Source organism: Sorex araneus, chromosome 2, assembly GCF_027595985.1.
Source record: "Sorex araneus isolate mSorAra2 chromosome 2, mSorAra2.pri, whole genome shotgun sequence".
NCBI classification, from domain to species: domain Eukaryota; kingdom Metazoa; phylum Chordata; class Mammalia; order Eulipotyphla; family Soricidae; genus Sorex; species Sorex araneus.
The window spans coordinates 39,007,714-39,013,713 of NC_073303.1; positions in this window are offsets into that span (position 1 = coordinate 39,007,714).

Sequence of the window (6,000 nt, forward strand, 5' to 3'; positions counted from 1 at the left end):
CAGTTTCTTGGCCCCCTGATGTCTGCTGAGCAGGAAGGAGCACTGGCTGAGGATCTGACCCCAGGAAGAGCAGCGGGGTGAGACTTCTGCAAACTGCCTCCCTCTGCAGCGGCCCACCTAGCGCGGCCCAGGGAGAGGCTCAGTGCCCGCCCTCTTGCCACAGCCTCCCGCGTCTCCGCTGGGCCGGCTCGCCCCGCCCCTTGCTCTGGCCCGGCCCCACGCGGAGCTCCAGTCTCTCTGGCCGCTGTCGGATTAATATCCAGATATTAAGTAAACAATAAATTAGCAAAACTACAAGAAAATTTTACAGCCCTTTGCATTTGGCAATCATTGAGTGTTAATTAGAAATTCATTACAATTAAAACTGCCTAAACAGGGCCTGCGCGCCTTAATTACATCTGATTTTTAATTCAGAATACGTGTTTACACAGTAAGCGCTACGTACCCCATGATTATCCCCAATCCTCTTTATACTGTACTAATTATGTAAATTAAACCTAATTAACTGACGAAAACTGCCGTTAATTCAACTGGTAAAGGATATGTGCTTGCGGAAGGAGGCGCGGCCGCCCAGCCCCAGCCCCAGCCCGAATGGGCTCAGGACAGCCCTGCCCGCCTGGACGCGCACGCCCGCCGAGGCGGATTTGACTGTGGGTGGAGGGAGCGGGCGAGGCGCGTCCCCGCACGGGCGAGGGCGGCCGGGCCCTCCGACCCCTGGTGCCAGCGTCGTGAACGACAGAGAACCGGAGCTGACCGAGATCCGGAAAGCGGCTGCAGGAGGACCGCGAGCTCCCCACGGTCCGGAAGGACAGGGTGGCAGGATCCGGGCCGCCTTTGGGGACCAGGAGTTTCGCCCGGTCCTCCTGCTCTGAACCTGACTTGCAGTCCCAGCGGGGCCGTGAGTGGGCGGCCTGAGCCCGTACAAGTGTCCGCTCCTCGTCCCGCTCCGTCTTGTCCCAGCTACCGTCAGCGCCATGGCCACGGCGCGCGGTGGCAGCGAGGACGCTGCGCTCTCCCGGGCATCCGTGGGCTCAGCGAGCCAGGCGCGACCTCTGGGGTCTGGAAGACCAGTACACTTCGTTTAGTGGCTGAAGTACCTGGAGGGGGATGATTTTCGTTGCCGGACCCTCAGTTTCCTGACTGTAGAATGGGAATAAATGGTTCCCACCTATTCCTAGGGCCTCTGGGAGAACCAGCCCTCCAAACAGTTCAAACGCGGTGCGCCGATAGTAACCCACCGGCCGCGGGTGCGAAGCAGAACTCAGGCCCGACTCCAAAAACCTCTATCCCTACAGCGAGGGCGAAGCCTCCCAGCCTCCCCCAGCCCCTCTCCAGCCCTCTCCAGGAACCTTTCCTCTGCCACTAAGTTAGGGCGCGCGGCCCGGCCGGCGGAGCAGGGAGCTGTCCGTGGCCCGGTGCTGAAACGGGGCGCATAGCCCACGCCATGCACGCCCAGGGTTACCTCTACCCAGAAAAGGAAAGTTCTTCCACGAGTTCTGACCCTTCATTCCTCCATTCCCAGGTTCCCGCCTGGCTGCCTGTAACGTCCTAAGACTGGTCCCGAGGCCTTGATGACCCTTGCAACTGTTTAGGGGATTGACTGGCTGGATCTGCTGGGACTAGGAGGACCCTGCCCGGGCTCTTTCTACTCTCACCCCCAGCCCCACTGCCCGGCTCCCCAGTCCAGGCTCCGAGATCTTTGTCCCCACCATGCCGAATTCTGAGATGACTGTTTAAAAATCATTAGGAGGCTTAGAATAATTACCGAAGGAGAGTGTAATTATGGAGTACGGGAAGCCAGGCTGAGGGAAGGGGAACGAGCAGGTGGTGGCGGGGCCGCCTCGAGAACTGGGTCAGGAAAATGGGTACTTGTTTGCCTCTGACTGCAGATAGGAGGGCGTCTGGAGAGCAGTTTGAGCAGGACAGAGTAGGGTCTGGGACTGCTGGGGCCCACGGAGAAGCCCAAATAGAGAGAAAGAGAAAGTGGGGAAACAGAGAATATTCTAGGAGAAAAGAGAAAGGCTTGGAGTCCAAGAGAGAGACCCCGAGGGGAATCCAGGTGATGACAGTAAGAAACAGCTAGAGGGGTCAGAGATACAGGACAGTGGGGTGGGGCACTTGCCTTGCTTGCAGCCATCCCTGGTACCCCATATAGTCCCCATGAGCCCCACAAGGAGTGATCTCTGAGCACAGCCAGGTGAGGCCCCAAAGTAAACAAAAATGAACCCCAAAAAAGCTCTAGAAAAGAGAACCCCCTCTAAGTCGGTAGTTTTCCAGGCCCCGGGATGCACTTTGGCCAACGTGGGTGTCTAAATGCCGCACGAGGGGTAGAGATCTCTCTGAGTGCTGGGCCTGGGGGACCAGGTGGCACCCCTAGACTTTTCCTAGAGCCTCTAGGAGCCAGGGGAGAAAAGAAACGCGAGAGAGGAGAAGAAAGGAGAAGAACTCCAGGAAAACCATAAAGCAGGGGGGAAGTGCGCCTGTAAACCCGAAGCAGGAGGGAAAATGGGGGGCGGGGGCGAGGGCGACCGCGCGCCGCTGGCCGCGGAAGATTTATGGCGCCGCCCAGGTTCCAAGGACGCGCGGCGCTCGCAGCGGCTGCCGCCTTCACACTCACCCCGGCCTCAGAGCCGTGCGCACGGGAGGCCCGCCTGCCCCAGGCTATCCCTGCCATTATTAACTTCTGTTTGATTAGGGTAATTGTTCAAACTTGGGCCGGACAGTATGATTAATTACAGTTTAATTAACGTGTCCATTAAGGACACTTAATGCCAGGGGGGCGGGGAGGGAGCGCCCGGGAGGTGCCGGCAAAGAGGGGGTGTGAGTGGAAACGCAAATGTAGTAGACGCCGGGATGACGAGTGGGGGAGAAGACGGGGACCCACTGAGGGTAGTGGGGGGAAGGAATAGCGGCCACGGACTACGCGAAGACAGCAAGTGAAGAGAAAGGGAGCTTTGGGGAGAGCGAAACTGCCCCTAGACGCTGCAGGGGTTAGACCCCCTCGCCACCGGGTGGCTGTGTAGCGCCGACGGGAGGCGGAGAGAGACCACTCGGGCAGCCAGCGAGTGTTGGGTCCCAGGTATCTGGAAGACTCGGCGCCCCCCTAGACCCGTTTGGGTGGAGGGCTGGGAAAGGCAAACCCAGTTCCCTGCTCCCCAGCTCAATGGAGGGGGTGGAGGGGTCGCCCCTCCCCAGGCTGGCGCTGTCCTGACGCCCCCCCACACCCAAATCAGAAGCCTGGGGACAGCCCAGGTTCTGCCTCTTCCAGCGGCCACCCCTCAGCACCCCACATACTGGTTTCTGCCCGGCCGCTGGTAACCCTATTGCCACTCACTGTAGGACTCCGCTATCTTGGCCGGGAAACCAGGACCCCTCGTGCCCCCCTTTCTCCAGCGCCTCCCTTAGTCCGCCACCTGGCCTTGGCCCCGCAGCCCCTGACCTGCTTGACGGGAACTCTGGGTGCTCCCCACTTCCCTGTTCCGGGCAAACTTTGCGGACCCGGGTCCTTCTTTCCCTTTCCCGGCCCTGTGGCGAGCGCGGGTCTCAGGTGCGGGGCGCAGGGCGCAGGTGTGTGACCGCTTACCTGGGGCGCTCAGGCCCGCGGGCTGCGGGGAGGCGGCGGGGAGGGCGCGTGGCCCGCGGGCTGGCGGACCCCGGGAGAGCCCTAGTGACCGAGCGGGCGGTGGGTGTGGCGCCCCGGCTCGCAGCTGTCAGGCGAGTCCGCCCCGCTCGGGCCTCGCCACTCGGACAGTGATCGCTTCGTGCCCGTCGCCGGTCATGCGCTCCAGGCTTGGGGCTCTACTCCGGGCCTCTCCGGGGCCTGGGGGCCAGGGGCGCAGGGCACCTGTCTCGGCGCTCGGGGCCCCGGCAGCCGCCCGCGTTTGCTGAGAGCCGAGGCGGCGCGGGAGGGGCCGCGGGGCCGCGGGAGAGCGCGGAGAGCCCGGGAGCGCGGCTGTGCGCGCGCGCGGGGAGGGGCCGCGCCGTCACCCCGAGAGCCCGGCGGATCCCCGACTCCCGCCCGCCGCTCCGCCCGCCGCGCACCTCCGCTCGCCGATCGTCCGGTTCCAGCCGCCGCCGCACCGTGAGTACCGCGTCCGGTCGCCCGCCGTCCCCGCGCCCCGTCCCTGCAGTCTCTTTCGTTCAGTTCCGATGGGGGCTCTTCGAGCTGTTGTGTTTATTATTAGCCCCAAAGACTCGGTCGCCCCACTCCCGCTGCTGCCGCCGCCCGCCTTCCCTGCCGCCTGCTCCCGGCTCCCCCCACCTGCCTCGGGAGCCAGCGAGGGCTCCCAGCCCTCCCGGCCGCGCTTCCTCAGGGCTCTGCACAACCCTTTGCCCCGGCGTCCAGTCCTGGCCCTGGAAATTCGCCTCCTTTCCCAGGATCCCCCTTCTCCTGGCGCCGGGGCCCGGACTCCCCTCCTCCCACCCGAGAAGCTATGCAGGAGACCCCAGACCCTCGGTTTTCGATAGGTCCTTCATTGCATACGGGCGCGGCACACTTGCCGGCTTCGGAAAAACAAGAAGAATCGGCTCCCCTTGCCACCCCCCAACCCCCTGCCCGCCAGAGAACCCTGAAAGAGAGAGAGTGAGAGAGAGAGGCTCCGGGCTGGTCTGAGGACCCCTCGGCCTCCGCAAGTTGGGACAGTTGTGGAGGGTTTAAGTTTATTTAATTTTTTACCTCCTTAAAATGTTAAGAGGGGACTTCAAGGCGAAAGCAGTGTCAACTTGTGCCTGTTGGATCCACGGTGATGAAGATGAAACAGACAGATAGCAGATAACTAGCTTGATACCCAGAGAAGGTACGAAGACAGATGGGAGAAAGAGGAGCGAGCTGGGCCAGGCCAGAGACTGGGGGCAGATAAGATCAGCAGCTGCGGGGCAAAGAGCGGAGGGAGGGAGCCAGGCGGAAGAAAGAGCCGGGGCATCTCCAGGGAAGCTTTTGAACTCGGATCCCAAGGCCTCTTTCTGCAGGGAGCTGACCCGTGAAAATAGATTTACCTTTTCTGCCCAGTTTAGGCAAGGGGGCCGGGGTTAGGTTGCATCCTGAACTGGGTAGCAGCCTGGTTGTAGAGGACACGTGGCTGGACTGAGCCACCCAGCGGACCCCAAGCACCAGCGCTTGGGTGGGGGGGTCTCCCCTCTGGGGATCAAATCCGTGGGCACCGCCACCTGCCTAGACATTAGAGCGAAGCCTGAGTCTGGCCCCTAGTTTCGGCCCATGGTGGTTCAGAGATGACTAGGTTTCCCTCCCCTTCCATGTGGTCCGGGACAGTGGGCCTGAAGAATCCTGCTAGGATCCCCCTGCAACAGAGGCACAGGGGAGGGAGCCCCCAGCCCGCCTTCGGCCTGAGGGGAACTGGCTATCGGGAGGAGGAACCGCCGGGCGAGTGGGCGTTTGACTCGAGGGAGAAGTGGCTCCCGAGAAACTTCTTTGAGAACCTCTTCGTCCCACGCGCTGACCCCTATGGAAATGAGGTTTGGTCTGGAAGGCGGCTGAGCCTGCAGGAATTGTGCTTAAGAACGAGACGGCCTGAACCCGGCCCCCACTGATACTGGCCGGAAAGAGAACGGTTTCTAGTTCCCAGCCCGAATCTTCCTGCTCTCCGAGCGGGAACGCCGGGACGCGGGGCTCCGAGCGTGAGAGGAAAGGCTCGGGCTATTCTCAGCGGAAGCCGGGGGCGCCGGGGGTGACCCGGGGGCTGGGCGCGGGCCGCGGGCGTCGGAGCGTCGGGTTCAGCACCGCGAACAGCAGCCGCCGCCCCTCCCAGGCGGCCTCCAGACCCTCTGCCTTCTCCTTGCCCTCCCCCCGCCCCCTGCTGTCTGGAGGTGGGCAGTGACCGCCCCTCCCCCGCCCCCCTTCCGCCCGCGTGCATGCGCGACTGAGCAGAGGGGCCGCGGGTCCCCGAGGTCCGGGCTTCAGGACCCGGACCGGTAGGGCGGGCTGAGAAGGTGGCGTGGCCGAAGGCTGTACAGATCTGGGCGCCGGGAAAGCAGACCTCAGCT